Below are 19,179 nucleotides of genomic sequence, written 5' to 3'. Positions count from 1 at the left end.
ATTTCCAGTACAACTCCTGTGACAACACAACCTTCCACTACGACTACAATTTCCAGTACAACTACTGAGACAACACAACCTTCCACTTCGACTACAATTTCCAGTACAACCACTGAGACAACACAACCTCTCACTTCGACTACAATTTCCAGTACAACCCCTGAGACAACACAACCTTCCACTTCGACTACAATTTCCAGTACAACCACTGAGACAACACAACCTCTCACTTCGACTACAATTTCCAGTACAACTACTGAGACAACACAATCTTCCACTTCGACTACAATTTCCAGTACAACTCCTGAGACAACACAACCTTACATTTCGACTACAATTTCCAGTACAACCACTGAGACAACACAACCTCTCACTTCGACTACAATTTCCAGTACAACTACTGAGACAACACAACCTTCCACTTCGACACCATTTTCCAGTACAACTCCTGAGACAACACAACATTCCACTTCGACTACAATTTCCAGTACAACACCTGAGACAACACAACCTTCCACTTCGACTACAATTTCCAGTACAACTACTGAGACAACACAACCTTCCACTTCGACAACAATTTCCAGTACAACCCCTGAGACAACACAACCTTCCACTTCTACTACAATTTCCAGTACAACTCCTGAGACAACACAACCTTCCACTTCGACTACAATTTCCAGTACAACTCCTGTGACAACACAACCTTCCACTACGACTACAATTTCCAGTACAACTACTGAGACAACACAACCTTCCACTTCGACTACAATTTCCAGTACAACTCCTGTGACAACACAACCATCCACTTCGACTACAATTTCCAGTACAACTTCTGAGACAACACAACATTCCACTTCGACTACAATTTCCAGTACAACTCCTGTGACAACACAACCTTCCACTTCAACTACAATTTCCAGTACAACTACTGAGACAACACAACCTCTCACTTCGACTACAATTTCCAGTACAACTCCTGAGACAACACAAACTTCCACTTTGACTACAATTTCCAGTACAACTCCTGTGACAACACAACTTTCCACTTCGACTACAATTACCAGTACAACTACTGAGACAACACAACCTTTCACTTCGACTACAATTTCCAGTACAACTCCTGTGACAACACAACCTTCCACTTCGACTACAATTTCCAGTACAACTACTGAGACAACGCAACCTTCCACTTCGACAACAATTTCCAGTACAACCCCTAAGACAGCACAACCTTCCACTTCGACTACAGTTTCCAGTGCAACCCCTGAGACAACACAACCTTCCACTTCGACTACAATTTCCAGTACAACCACTGAGACAACACAACCTCTCACTTCGACTACAATTTCCAGTACAACCCCTGAGACAACACCACCTTCCACTTCGACTACAATTTCCAGTACAACCACTGAGACAACACAACCTCTCACTTCGACTACAATTTCCAGTACAACTACTGAGACAACACAACCTTCCACTTCGACTACAATTTCCAGTACAACTCCTGAGACAACACAACCTTACACTTCGACTACAATTTCCAGTACAACCACTGAGACAACACAACCTCTCACTTCGACTACACTTTCCAGTACAACTACTAAGACAACACAACCTTCCACTTCGACACCATTTTCCAGTACAACTCCTGAGACAACACAACATTCCACTTCGACTACAATTTCCAGTACAACACCTGAGACAACACAACCTTCCACTTCGACTACAATTTCCAGTACAACTCCTGTGACAACACAACCTTCCACTTCGACTACAATTTCCAGTACAACTACTGAGACAACACAACCTTCCACTTCGACAACAATTTCCAGTACATCCCCTGAGACAACACAACCTTCCACTTCTACTACAATTTCCAGTACAACTCCTGAGACAACACAACCTTCCACTTCGACTACAATTTCCAGTACAACTCCTGTGACAACACAACCTTCCACTACGACTACAATTTCCAGTACAACTACTGAGACAACACAACCTTCCACTTCGACTACAATTTCCAGTACAACCACTGAGACAACACAACCTCTCACTTCGACTACAATTTCCAGTACAACCCCTGAGACAACACAACCTTCCACTTCGACTACAATTTCCAGTACAACCACTGAGACAACACAACCTCTCACTTCGACTACAATTTCCAGTACAACCCCTGAGACAACACAACCTTCCACTTCGACTACAATTTCCAGTACAACCACTGAGACAACACAACCTCTCACTTCGACTACAATTTCCAGTACAACTACTGAGACAACACAACCTTCCACTTCGACTACAATTTCCAGTACAACTCCTGAGACAACACAACCTTACACTTCGACTACAATTTCCAGTACAACCACTGAGACAACACAACCTCTCACTTCGACTACAATTTCCAGTACAACTACTGAGACAACACAACCTTCCACTTCGACACCATTTTCCAGTACAACTCCTGAGACAACACAACATTCCACTTCGACTACAATTTCCAGTACAACACCTGAGACAACACAACCTTCCACTTCGACTACAATTTCCAGTACAACTCCTGTGACAACACAACCTTCCACTTCGACTACAATTTCCAGTACAACTACTGAGACAAGACAACCTTCCACTTCGACAACAATTTCCAGTACAACCCCTGAGACAACACAACCTTCCACTTCTACTACAATTTCCAGTACAACTCCTGAGACAACACAACCTTCCACTTCGACTACAATTTCCAGTACAACTCCTGTGACAACACAACCTTCCACTACGACTACAATTTCCAGTACAACTACTGAGACAACACAACCTTCCACTTCGACTACAATTTCCAGTACAACTCCTGTGACAACACAACCTTCCACTTCGACTACAATTTCCAGTACAACTACTGAGACAACGCAACCTTCCACTTCGACAACAATTTCCAGTACAACCCCTAAGACAGCACAACCTTCCACTTCGACTACAATTTCCAGTGCAACCCCTGAGACAACACAACCTTCCACTTCGACTACAATTTCCAGTACAACCACTGAGACAACACAACCTCTCACTTCGACTACAATTTCCAGTACAACCCCTGAGACAACACAACCTTCCACTTCGACTACAATTTCCAGTACAACCACTGAGACAACACAACCTCTCACTTCGACTACAATTTCCAGTACAACTACTGAGACAACACAACCTTCCACTTCGACTACAATTTCCAGTACAACTCCTGAGACAACACAACCTTACACTTCGACTACAATTTCCAGTACAACCACTGAGACAACACAACCTCTCACTTCGACTACAATTTCCAGTACAACTACTGAGACAACACAACCTTCCACTTCGACACCATTTTCCAGTACAACTCCTGAGACAACACAACATTCCACTTCGACTACAATTTCCAGTACAACACCTGAGACAACACAACCTTCCACTTCGACTACAATTTCCAGTACAACTCCTGTGACAACACAACCTTCCACTTCGACTACAATTTCCAGTACAACTACTGAGACAACACAACCTTCCACTTCGACAACAATTTCCAGTACAACCCCTGAGACAACACAACCTTCCACTTCTACTACAATTTCCAGTACAACTCCTGAGACAACACAACCTTCCACTTCGACTACAATTTCCAGTACAACTCCTGTGACAACACAACCTTCCACTATGACTACAATTTCTAGTACAACTACTGAGACAACACAACCTTCCACTTCGACTACAATTTCCAGTACAACTCCTGTGACAACACAACCATCCACTTTGACTACAATTTCCAGTACAACTACTGAGACAACACAACCTTCCACTTCGACACCATTTTCCAGTACAACTTCTGAGACAACACAACATTCCACTTCGACTACAATTTCCAGTACAACTCCTGTGACAACACAACCTTCCATTTCAACTACAATTTCCAGTACAACTACTGAGACAACACAACCTCTCACTTCGACTACAATTTCCAGTACAACTCCTGAGACAACACAAACTTCCACTTTGACTACAATTTCCAGTACAACTCCTGTGACAACACAACTTTCCACTTCGACTACAATTACCAGTACAACTACTGAGACAACACAACCTTTCACTTCGACTACAATTTCCAGTACAACTCCTGTGACAACACAACCTTCCACTTCGACTACAATTTCCAGTACAACTACTGAGACAACGCAACCTTCCACTTCGACAACAATTTCCAGTACAACCCCTAAGACAGCACAACCTTCCACTTCGACTACAATTTCCAGTGCAACCCCTGAGACAACACAACCTTCCACTTCGACTACAATTTCCAGTACAACCACTGAGACAACACAACCTCTCACTTCGACTACAATTTCCAGTACAACCCCTGAGACAACACAACCTTCCACTTCGACTACAATTTCCAGTACAACCACTGAGACAACACAACCTCTCACTTCGACTACAATTTCCAGTACAACTACTGAGACAACACAACCTTCCACTTCGACTACAATTTCCAGTACAACTCCTGAGACAACACAACCTTACACTTCGACTACAATTTCCAGTACAACCACTGAGACAACACAACCTCTCACTTCGACTACAATTTCCAGTACAACTACTGAGACAACACAACCTTCCACTTCGACACCATTTTCCAGTACAACTCCTGAGACAACACAACATTTCACTTCGACTACAATTTCCAGTACAACACCTGAGACAACACAACCTTCCACTTCGACTACAATTTTCAGTACAACTCCTGTGACAACACAACCTTCCACTTCGACTGCAATTTCCAGTACAACTACTGAGACAACACAACCTTCCACTTCGACTACAATTTCCAGTACAACTCCTGAGACAACACAACCTTCCACTTCGACTACAATTTCCAGTACAACTCCTGTGACAACACAACCTTCCACTTCGACTACAATTTCCAGTACAACTACTGAGACAACACAACCTTCCACTTCGACTACAATTTCCAGTACAACTACTGAGACAACACAACCTCCCACTTCGACTACAATTTCCAGTACAACTACTGAGACAACACAACCTTCCACTTCGACTACAATTTCCAGTACTACTCCTGTGACCACAACACAACTTTCCACTTCGACTACAATTTCCAGTACAACTCCTGTGACAACACAACCTTCCACTTCGACTACAATTTCCAGTACAACTACTGAGACAACACAACCTTCCACTTCGACTACAATTTCCAGTACAACTCCTGAGACAACACAACCTTCCACTTCGACTACAATTTCCAGTACAACTACTGAGACAAAACAACCTCTCACTTCGACTACAATTTCCAGTACAACTCCTGAGACAACACAACCTTCCACTTCGACTACAATTTCCAGTACAACTCCTGTGACAACACAACCTTCCACTTCGACTACAATTTCCAGTACAACTACTGAGACAACACAACCATCCACTTCGACTACAATTTCCAGTACAACTACTGAGACAACACAACCTTCCACTTCGACACCATTTTCCAGTACAACTCCTGAGACAACACAACATTCCACTTCGACTACAATTTCCAGTACAACTCCTGTGACAACACAACCTTCCACTTCGACTACAATTTCCAGTACAACTACTGAGACAACACAACCTCTCACTTCGACTACAATTTCCAGTACAACTCCTGAGACAACACAAACTTCCACTTCGACTACAATTTCCAGTACAACTACTGAGACAACACAACCATCCACTTCGACAACAATTTCCAGTACAACCCCTGAGACAACACAACCTTCCACTTCTACTACAATTTCCAGTACAACTCCTGTGACAACACAACCTTCCACTTCGACTACAATTTCCAGTACAACTACTGAGACAACACAACCTTCCACTTCGACAACAATTTCCAGTACAACCCCTGAGACAACACAACCTTCCACTTCTACTACAATTTCCAGTACAACTCCTGTGACAACACAACCTTCCACTTCGACTACAATTTCCAGTACAACTACTGAGACAACACAACCTTCCACTTCGACTACAATTTCCAGTACAACTCCTGAGACAACACAACCTTCCACTTCGACTACAATTTCCAGTACAACTACTGAGACAACACAACCATCCACTTCGACTACAATTTCCAGTACAACTACTGAGACAACACAACCTTCCACTTCGACACCATTTTCCAGTACAACTCCTGAGACAACACAACCTTCCACTTCGACTACAATTTCCAGTACAACTACTGAGACAACACAACCTCTCACTTCGACTACAATTTCCAGTACAACTCCTGAGACAACACAAACTTCCACTTTGACTACAATTTCCAGTACAACTCCTGTGACAACACAACTTTCCACTTCGACTACAATTACCAGTACAACTACTGAGACAACACAACCTTTCACTTCGACTACAATTTCCAGTACAACTCCTGTGACAACACAACCTTCCACTTCGACTACAATTTCCAGTACAACTACTGAGACAACACAACCATCCACTTCGACTACAATTTCCAGTACAACTACTGAGACAACACAACCTTCCACTTCGACACCATTTTCCAGTACAACTCCTGAGACAACACAACATTCCACTTCGACTACAATTTCCAGTACAACTCCTGTGACAACACAACCTTCCACTTCGACTACAATTTCCAGTACAACTACTGAGACAACACAACCTCTCACTTCGACTACAATTTCCAGTACAACTCGTGAGACAACACAACCTTCCACTTTGACACCATTTTCCAGTACAACTCCTGAGACAACACAACATTCCACTTCGACTACAATTTCCAGTACAACTCCTGTGACAACACAACCTTCCACTTCGACTACAATTTCCAGTACAACTAGTGAGACAACACAACCTCTCACTTCGACTACAATTTCCAGTACAACTCCTGAGACAACACAAACTTCCACTTCGACTACAATTTCCAGTACAACTTCTGTGACAACACAACCTTCCACTTCGACTACAATTTCCAGTACAACTACTGAGACAACACAACCTTCCACTTCGACTACAATTTCCAGTACAACTCCTGTGACAACACAACCTTCCACTTCGACTACAATTTCCAGTACAACTACTGAGACAACACAACCTTCCACTTCGACAACAATTTCCAGTACAACCCCTAAGACAGCACGACCTTTTACTTCGACTACAATTTCCAGTACAACCCCTGAGACAACACAACCTTCCACTTCGACTACAATTTCCAGTACAACCACTGAGACAACACAACCTCTCACTTCGACTACAATTTCCAGTACAACCCCTGAGACAACACAACCTTCCACTTTGACTACAATTTCCAGTACAACCACTGAGACAACACAACCTCTCACTTCGACTACAATTTCCAGTACAACTACTGAGACAACACAACCTTCAACTTCGACTACAATTTCCAGTACAACTCCTGAGACAACACAACCTTCCACTTCGACTACAATTTCCAGTACAACCACTGAGACAACACAACCTCTCACTTCGACTTCAATTTCCAGTACAACTACTGAGACAACACAACCTTCCACTTCGACAACAATTTCCAGTACAACCCCTGAGACAACACAACCTTCCACTTCTACTACAATTTCCAGTACAACTCCTGTGACAACACAACCTTCCACCTCGACTACAATTTCCAGTACAACTACTGAGACAACACAACCTTCCACTTCGACACCATTTTCCAGTACAACTACTGAGACAACACAACATTCCACTTCGACTACAATTTCCAGTACAACTCCTGTGACAACACAACCTTCCACTTCGACTACAATTTCCAGTACAACTCCTGTGACAACACAACCTTCCACCTCGACTACAATTTCCAGTACAACTACTGAGACAACACAACCTTCCACTTCGACACCATTTTCCAGTACAACTACTGAGACAACACAACATTCCACTTCGACTACAATTTCCAGTACAACTCCTGTGACAACACAACCTTCCACTTCTACTACAATTTCCAGTACAACTCCTGTGACAACACAACCTTCCACCTCGACTACAATTTCCAGTACAACTACTGAGACAACACAACCTTCCACTTCGACACCATTTTCCAGTACAACTACTGAGACAACACAACATTCCACTTCGACTACAATTTCCAGTACAACTCCTGTGACAACACAACCTTCCACTTCGACTACAATTTCCAGTACAACTACTGAGACAACACAACCTTCCACTTCGACTACAATTTCCAGTACAACTCCTGAGACAACACAACCTTCCACTTCGACTACAATTTCCAGTACAACTCCTGTGACAACACAACCTTCCACTTCGACTACAATTTCCAGTACAACTACTGAGACAACACAACCATCCACTTCGACTACAATTTCCAGTACAACTACTGAGACAACACAACCTTCCACTTCGACACCATTTTCCAGTACAACTCCTGAGACAACACAACATTCCACTTCGACTACAATTTCAAGTACAACCACTGAGACAACACAACCTCTCACTTCGACTACAATTTCCAGTACAACTACTGAGACAACACAACCTTCCACTTCGACAACAATTTCCAGTACAACCCCTGAGACAACACAACCTTCCACGTCTACTACAATTTCCAGTATAACTCCTGTGACAACACAACCTTCCACTTCGACTACAATTTCCAGTACAACTACTGAGACAACACAACCTTCCACTTCGACTACAATTTCCAGTACAACTCCTGAGACAACACAACCTTCCACTTCGACTACAATTTCCAGTACAACTCCTGTGACAACACAACCTTCCACTTCGACTACAATTTCCAGTACAACTACTGAGACAACACAACCTTCCACTTCGACAACAATTTCCAGTACAACCCCTAAGACAGCACAACCTTTTACTTCGTCTACAATTTCCAGTACAACCCCTGAGACAACACAACCTTCCACTTCGACTACAATTTCCAGTACAACCACTGAGACAACACAACCTCTCACTTCGACTACAATTTCCAGTACAACCCCTGAGACAACAAAACCTTCCACTTCGACTACAATTTCCAGTACAACCACTGAGACAACACAACCCCTCACTTCGACTACAATTTCCAGTACAACTACTGAGACAACACAACCTTCCACTTCGACTACAATTTCCAGTACAACTCCTGAGACAACACAACCTTCCACTTCGACTACAATTTCCAGTACCACCACAGAGACAACACAACCTCTCACTTCGACTACAATTTCCAGTACAACTACTGAGACAACACAACCTTCCACTTCGACAACAATTTCCAGTACAACCCCTGAGACAACACAACCTTCCACTTCTACTACAATTTCCAGTACAACTCCTGTGACAACACAACCTTCCACTTCGACTACAATTTCCAGTACAACTACTGAGACAACACAACCTTCCACTTCGACTACAATTTCCAGTACAACTACTGAGACAACACAACCTTCCACTTCGACACCATTTTCCAGTACAACTCCTGAGACAACACAACATTCCACTTCGACTACAATTTCCAGTACAACTCCTGTGACAACACAACCTTCCACTTCGACTACAATTTCCAGTACAACTACTGAGACAACACAACCTTCCACTTCGACTACAATTTCCAGTACAACTCCTGAGACAACACAACCTTCCACTTCGACTACAATTTCCAGTACAACTCCTGTGACAACACAACCTTCCACTTCGACTACAATTTCCAGTACAACTACTGAGACAACACAACCATCCACTTCGACTACAATTTCCAGTACAACTACTGAGACAACACAACCTTCCACTTCGACACCATTTTCCAGTACAACTCCTGAGACAACACAACATTCCACTTCGACTACAATTTTCAGTACAACTCCTGTGACAACACAACCTTCCACTTCGACTACAATTTCCAGTACAACTACTGAGACAACACAACCTCTCACTTCGACTACAATTTCCAGTACAACTCCTGAGACAACACAACCTTCCACTTCGACACCATTTTCCAGTACAACTCCTGAGACAACACAACATTCCACTTCGACTACAATTTCCAGTACAACTCCTGTGACAACACAACCTTCCACTTCGACTACAATTTCCAGTACAACTACTGAGACAACACAACCTCTCACTTCGACTACAATTTCCAGTACAACTCCTGAGACAACACAAACTTCCACTTCGACTACAATTTCCAGTACAACTCCTGTGACAACACAACCTTCCACTTCGACTAAAATTTCCAGTACAACTACTGAGACAACACAACCTTCCACTTCGACTACAATTTCCAGTACAATCCCTGTGACAACACAACCTTCCACTTCGACTACAATTTCCAGTACAACTACTGAGACAACACAACCTTCCACTTCGACAACAATTTCCAGTACAACCCCTAAGACAGCACAACCTTTTACTTCGACTACAATTTCCAGTACAACCCCTGAGACAACACAACCTTCCACTTCGACTACAATTTCCAGTACAACCACTGAGACAACACAACCTCTCACTTCGACTACAATTTCCAGTACAACCCCTGAGACAACACAACCTTCCACTTCGACTACAATTTCCAGTACAACCACTGAGACAACACAACCTCTCACTTCGACTACAATTTCCAGTACAACTACTGAGACAACACAACCTTCCACTTCGACTACAATTTCCAGTACAACTCCTGAGACAACACAACCTTCCACTTCGACTACAATTTCCAGTACAACTACTGAGACAACACAACCTTCCACTTCGACAACAATTTCCAGTACAACCCCTAAGACAACACAACCTTCCACTTCGACTACAATTTCCAGTACAACCCCTGAGACAACACAACCTTCCACTTCGACTACAATTTCCAGTACAACTCCTATCACAACACAACCTTCCACATCGACTACAATTTCCAGTACAACTCCTGAGACAACACAAGCTTCCACTTCGACTACAATTTCCAGTACAACTCCTGTGACAACACAACCATCCACTTCGACTACAATTTCCAGTACAACTACTGAGACAACACAACCTTCCACTTCGACACCATTTTCCAGTACAACTCCTGAGACAACACAACATTCCACTTCGACTACAATTTCCAGTACAACTACTGAGACAACACAACCTTCCACTTCGACAACAATTTCCAGTACAACCCCTGAGACAACACAAACTTCCACTTCGACTACAATTTCCAGTACAACTACTGAGACAACACAACCTTCCACTTCGACTACAATTTCCAGTACAACTCCTGTGACAACACAACCTTCCACTTCGACTACAATTTCTAGTACAACTACTGAGACAACACAGCCTTCCACTTCGACACCAATTTCCAGTACAACCCCTAAGACAACACAACCTTCCACTTCGACTACAATTTCCAGTACAACCCCTGAGACAACACAACCTTCCACTTCGACTACAATTTCCAGTACAACCACTGAGACAACACAACCTCTCACTTCGACTACAATTTCCAGTACAACTCCTGAGACAACACAACCTTCCACTTCGACTACAATTTCCAGTACTACCACTGAGACAACACAACCTCTCACTTCGACTACAATTTTCAGTACAACTACTGAGACAACACAACCTTCCACTTCGACTACAATTTCCAGTACAACTCCTGAGACAACACAACCTTCCACTTCGACTACAATTTCCAGTACAACCCCTAAGACAACACAACCTTCCACTTCGACTACAATTTCCAGTACAACCCCTGAGACAACACAACCTTCCACTTCGACTACAATTTCCAGTACAACCACTGAGACAACACAACCTCTCACTTCGACTACAATTTCCAGTACAACTCCTGAGACAACACAACCTTCCACTTCGACTACAATTTCCAGTACAACTACTGAGACAACACAACCTTCCACTTCGACTACAATTTCCAGTACAACTATTGAGACAACACAACCTTCCACTTCGACTACAATTTCCAGTACAACTACTGAGAAAACACAACCTTCCACTTCGACTACAATTTCCAGTACTACTCCTGTGACAACACAACCTTCCACTTCGACTACAATTTCCAGTACAACTACTGAGACAACACAACCTTCCACTTCGACTACAATTTCCAGTACAACTCCTGTGACAACACAACCTTCCACTTCGACTACAATTTCCAGTACAACCCCTGAGACAACACAACCTTCCACTTCGACTACAATTTTCAGTACAACTCCTGAGACAACACAAACTTCCCCTTCGACTACAATTTCCAGTACAACTCCTGTGACAACACAACCTTCCACTTCGACTACAATTTCCAGTACAACTATTGAGACAACACAACCTTCCACTTCGACTACAATTTCCAGTACAACTCCTGTGACAACACAACCTTCCACTTCGACTACAATTTCCAGTACAACTACTGAGACAACACAGCCTTCCACTTCGACAACAATTTCCAGTACAACCCCTAAGACAACACAACCTTCCACTTCGACTACAATTTCCAGTACAACCCCTGAGACAACACAACCTTCCACTTCGACTACAATTTCCAGTACAACCACTGAGACAACACAACCTCTCACTTCGACTACAATTTCCAGTACAACTCCTGAGACAACACAACCTTCCACTTCGACTACAATTTCCAGTACTACCACTGAGACAACACAACCTCTCACTTCGACTACAATTTTCAGTACAACTACTGAGACAACACAACCTTCCACTTCGACTACAATTTCCAGTACAACTCCTGAGACAACACAACCTTCCACTTCGACTACAATTTCCAGTACAACCCCTAAGACAACACAACCTTCCACTTCGACTACAATTTCCAGTACAACCCCTGAGACAACACAACCTTCCACCTCGACTACAATTTCCAGTACAACTCCTGTGACAACACAACCTTCCACTTCGACTGCAATTTCCAGTACAACTACTGAGACAACACAACCTTCCACTTCGACTACAATTTCCAGTACAACTCCTGAGACAACACAACCTTCCACTTCGACTACAATTTCCAGTACAACTCCTGTGACAACACAACCTTCCACTTCGACTACAATTTCCAGTACAACTACTGAGACAACACAACCTTCCACTTCGACTACAATTTCCAGTACAACTACTGAGACAACACAACCTTCCACTTCGACTACAATTTCCAGTACAACTACTGAGAAAACACAACCTTCCACTTCGACTACAATTTCCAGTACTACTCCTGTGACAACACAACCTTCCACTTCGACTACAATTTCCAGTACAACTACTGAGACAACACAACCTTCCACTTCGACTACAATTTCCAGTACAACTCCTGTGACAACACAACCTTCCACTTCGACTACAATTTCCAGTACAACTACAGAGACAGCACAACCTGCCACTTCGACTACAATTTCCAGTACAACCACTGAGACAACACAACCTCTCACTTCGACTACAATTTCCAGTACAACTACTGAGACAATACAACCTTCCACTTCGACTACAATTTCCAGTACAACTCCTGTGACAACACAACCTTCCAACTCGACTACAATTTTAAGTACAACTACTGAGAAAACAAAACCTTCCACTTCGACTACAATTTCCAGTACAACTCCTGTGACAACACAACCTTCCACTTCGACTACAATTTCCAGTACAACCACTGAGACAACACAACCTCTCACTTCGACTACAATTTCCAGTACAACTACTGAGACAATACAACCTTCCACTTCGACTACAATTTCCAGTACAACTCCTGTGACAACACAACCTTCCACTTCGACTACAATTTCCAGTACAACTACTGAGAAAACAAAACCTTCCACTTCGACTACAATTTCCAGTACAACTCCTGTGACAACACAACCTTCCACTTCGACTACAATTTCCAGTACAACTACTGAGACAACACAACCTTCCACTTCGACTACAATTTCCAGTACAACTCCTCAGACAACAAAACCTTCCACTTCGACTACAATTTCCAGTACAACTCCTGTGACAACACAACCTTCCACTTCGACTACAATTTCCAGTACAACTCCTGTGACAACACAACCTTCCACTTCGACTACAATTTCCAGTACAACCACTGAGACAACACAACCTCTCACTTCGACTACGATTTCCAGTACAACTACTGAGACAACACAACCTTCCACTTCGACAACAATTTCCAGTACAACCCCTGAGACAACACAACCTTCCACTTCGACTACAATTTCCAGTACAACTCCTGAGACAACACAACCTTCCACTTCGACTACAATTTCCAGTACAACTCCTGAGACAACACAACCTTCCACTTCGACTACAATTTCCAGTACAACCACTGAGACAACACAACCTCTCACTTCGACTACAATTTCCAGTACAACTACTGAGACAACACAACCTTCCACTTCGACAACAATTTCCAGTACAACCCCTGAGACAACACAACCTTCCACTTCGACTACAATTTCCAGTACAACCGCTGAGACAACACAACCTTCCACTTCGACTACAATTTCCAGTTCAACTCCTGTGACCACACAAACTTCCACTTCGACTACAATTTCCAGTACAACTACTGAGACAACACAACCTTCCACTTCGACTACAATTTCCAGTACAACTCCTGTGACAACACAACCTTCCACTTCGACTACAATTTCCAGTACAACTACTGAGACAACACAACCTTCCACTTCGACACCATTTTCCAGTACAACTCCTGAGACAACACAACATTCCACTTCGACTACAATTTCCAGTACAACTCCTGTGACAACACAACCTTCCACTTCGACTACACTTTCCAGTACAACTCCTGTGACAACACAACCTTCCAACTCGACAACAATTTCCAGTACAACTACTGAGACAACACAACCTCTCACTTCTACTACAATTTCCAGTACAACTACTGAGACAACACAACCTTCCACTTCGACTACAATTTCCAGTACAACTCCTGAGACAACACAACCTTCCACTTCGACTACAATTTCCAGTACAACTACTGAGACAACACAACCTTCCACTTCGACTACAATTTCCAGTACAACCTCTGAGACAACACAACCTCTCACTTCTACTACAATTTCCAGTACAACTACTGAGACAACACAACCTTCCACTTCGACTACAATTTCCAGTACAACTCCTGAGACAACACAACCTTCCACTTCGACTACAATTTCCAGTACAACCACTGAGACAACACAACCTCTCACTTCGACTACAATTTCCAGTACAACTACTGAGACAACACAACCTTCCACTTCGACAACAATTTCCAGTATAACCCCTGAGACAACACAACCTTCAACTTCGACTACAATTTCCAGTACAACCCCTGAGACAACACAACCTTACACTTCGACTACAATTTTCAGTACAACTACTGAGACAACACAACCTTCCACTTCGACTACAATTTCCAGTACAACTCCTGAGACAACACAACCTTCCACTTCGACTACAATTTCCAGTACAACCCCTAAGACAACACAACCTTCCACTTCGACTACAATTTCCAGTACAACCCCTGAGACAACACAACCTTCCACTTCGACTACAATTTCCAGTACAACCACTGAGACAACACAACCTCTCACTTCGACTACAATTTCCAGTACAACTCCTGAGACAACACAACCTTCCACTTCGACTACAATTTCCAGTACAACTACTGAGACAACACAACCTTCCACTTCGACTACAATTTCCAGTACAACTACTGAGACAACACAACCTTCCACTTCGACTACAATTTCCAGTACAACTACTGAGAAAACACAACCTTCCACTTCGACTACAATTTCCAGTACTACTCCTGTGACAACACAACCTTCCACTTCGACTACAATTTCCAGTACAACTACTGAGACAACACAACCTTCCACTTCGACTACAATTTCCAGTACAACTCCTGTGACAACACAACCTTCCACTTCGACTACAATTTCCAGTACAACCCCTGAGACAACACAACCTTCCACTTCGACTACAATTTTCAGTACAACTCCTGAGACAACACAAACTTCCCCTTCGACTACAATTTCCAGTACAACTCCTGTGACAACACAACCTTCCACTTCGACTACAATTTCCAGTACAACTATTGAGACAACACAACCTTCCACTTCGACTACAATTTCCAGTACAACTCCTGTGACAACACAACCTTCCACTTCGACTACAATTTCCAGTACAACTACTGAGACAACACAGCCTTCCACTTCGACAACAATTTCCAGTACAACCCCTAAGACAACACAACCTTCCACTTCGACTACAATTTCCAGTACAACCCCTGAGACAACACAACCTTCCACTTCGACTACAATTTCCAGTACAACCACTGAGACAACACAACCTCTCACTTCGACTACAATTTCCAGTACAACTCCTGAGACAACACAACCTTCCACTTCGACTACAATTTCCAGTACTACCACTGAGACAACACAACCTCTCACTTCGACTACAATTTTCAGTACAACTACTGAGACAACACAACCTTCCACTTCGACTACAATTTCCAGTACAACTCCTGAGACAACACAACCTTCCACTTCGACTACAATTTCCAGTACAACCCCTAAGACAACACAACCTTCCACTTCGACTACAATTTCCAGTACAACCCCTGAGACAACACAACCTTCCACCTCGACTACAATTTCCAGTACAACTCCTGTGACAACACAACCTTCCACTTCGACTGCAATTTCCAGTACAACTACTGAGACAACACAACCTTCCACTTCGACTACAATTTCCAGTACAACTCCTGAGACAACACAACCTTCCACTTCGACTACAATTTCCAGTACAACTCCTGTGACAACACAACCTTCCACTTCGACTACAATTTCCAGTACAACTACTGAGACAACACAACCTTCCACTTCGACTACAATTTCCAGTACAACTACTGAGACAACACAACCTTCCACTTCGACTACAATTTCCAGTACAACTACTGAGAAAACACAACCTTCCACTTCGACTACAATTTCCAGTACTACTCCTGTGACAACACAACCTTCCACTTCGACTACAATTTCCAGTACAACTACTGAGACAACACAACCTTCCACTTCGACTACAATTTCCAGTACAACTCCTGTGACAACACAACCTTCCACTTCGACTACAATTTCCAGTACAACTACAGAGACAGCACAACCTGCCACTTCGACTACAATTTCCAGTACAACCACTGAGACAACACAACCTCTCACTTCGACTACAATTTCCAGTACAACTACTGAGACAATACAACCTTCCACTTCGACTACAATTTCCAGTACAACTCCTGTGACAACACAACCTTCCAACTCGACTACAATTTTAAGTACAACTACTGAGAAAACAAAACCTTCCACTTCGACTACAATTTCCAGTACAACTCCTGTGACAACACAACCTTCCACTTCGACTACAATTTCCAGTACAACCACTGAGACAACACAACCTCTCACTTCGACTACAATTTCCAGTACAACTACTGAGACAATACAACCTTCCACTTCGACTACAATTTCCAGTACAACTCCTGTGACAACACAACCTTCCACTTCGACTACAATTTCCAGTACAACTACTGAGAAAACAAAACCTTCCACTTCGACTACAATTTCCAGTACAACTCCTGTGACAACACAACCTTCCACTTCGACTACAATTTCCAGTACAACTACTGAGACAACACAACCTTCCACTTCGACTACAATTTCCAGTACAACTCCTCAGACAACAAAACCTTCCACTTCGACTACAATTTCCAGTACAACTCCTGTGACAACACAACCTTCCACTTCGACTACAATTTCCAGTACAACTCCTGTGACAACACAACCTTCCACTTCGACTACAATTTCCAGTACAACCACTGAGACAACACAACCTCTCACTTCGACTACGATTTCCAGTACAACTACTGAGACAACACAACCTTCCACTTCGACAACAATTTCCAGTACAACCCCTGAGACAACACAACCTTCCACTTCGACTACAATTTCCAGTACAACTCCTGAGACAACACAACCTTCCACTTCGACTACAATTTCCAGTACAACTCCTGAGACAACACAACCTTCCACTTCGACTACAATTTCCAGTACAACCACTGAGACAACACAACCTCTCACTTCGACTACAATTTCCAGTACAACTACTGAGACAACACAACCTTCCACTTCGACAACAATTTCCAGTACAACCCCTGAGACAACACAACCTTCCACTTCGACTACAATTTCCAGTACAACCGCTGAGACAACACAACCTTCCACTTCGACTACAATTTCCAGTTCAACTCCTGTGACCACACAAACTTCCACTTCGACTACAATTTCCAGTACAACTACTGAGACAACACAACCTTCCACTTCGACTACAATTTCCAGTACAACTCCTGTGACAACACAACCTTCCACTTCGACTACAATTTCCAGTACAACTACTGAGACAACACAACCTTCCACTTCGACACCATTTTCCAGTACAACTCCTGAGACAACACAACATTCCACTTCGACTACAATTTCCAGTACAACTCCTGTGACAACACAACCTTCCACTTCGACTACACTTTCCAGTACAACTCCTGTGACAACACAACCTTCCAACTCGACAACAATTTCCAGTACAACTACTGAGACAACACAACCTCTCACTTCTACTACAATTTCCAGTACAACTACTGAGACAACACAACCTTCCACTTCGACTACAATTTCCAGTACAACTCCTGAGACAACACAACCTTCCACTTCGACTACAATTTCCAGTACAACTACTGAGACAACACAACCTTCCACTTCGACTACAATTTCCAGTACAACCTCTGAGACAACACAACCTCTCACTTCTACTACAATTTCCAGTACAACTACTGAGACAACACAACCTTCCACTTCGACTACAATTTCCAGTACAACTCCTGAGACAACACAACCTTCCACTTCGACTACAATTTCCAGTACAACCACTGAGACAACACAACCTCTCACTTCGACTACAATTTCCAGTACAACTACTGAGACAACACAACCTTCCACTTCGACAACAATTTCCAGTATAACCCCTGAGACAACACAACCTTCAACTTCGACTACAATTTCCAGTACAACCCCTGAGACA

At 42.9% G+C, this 19,179-nt stretch overlaps 1 protein-coding gene across 1 annotated transcript in view; it reads right to left on the bottom strand.

Annotated features, from left to right (window-relative positions):
- The window catches only part of LOC140438605 (uncharacterized), a 42,553-nt gene that overhangs the window by 2,696 nt on the left and 20,678 nt on the right, over positions 1–19,179 (bottom strand). The window lies entirely within an intron of this gene.

Source organism: Diabrotica undecimpunctata, chromosome 4 (genome assembly GCF_040954645.1).
Source record: "Diabrotica undecimpunctata isolate CICGRU chromosome 4, icDiaUnde3, whole genome shotgun sequence".
NCBI classification, from domain to species: domain Eukaryota; kingdom Metazoa; phylum Arthropoda; class Insecta; order Coleoptera; family Chrysomelidae; genus Diabrotica; species Diabrotica undecimpunctata.
This window is presented reverse-complemented; position numbering and strand designations above follow the sequence as displayed.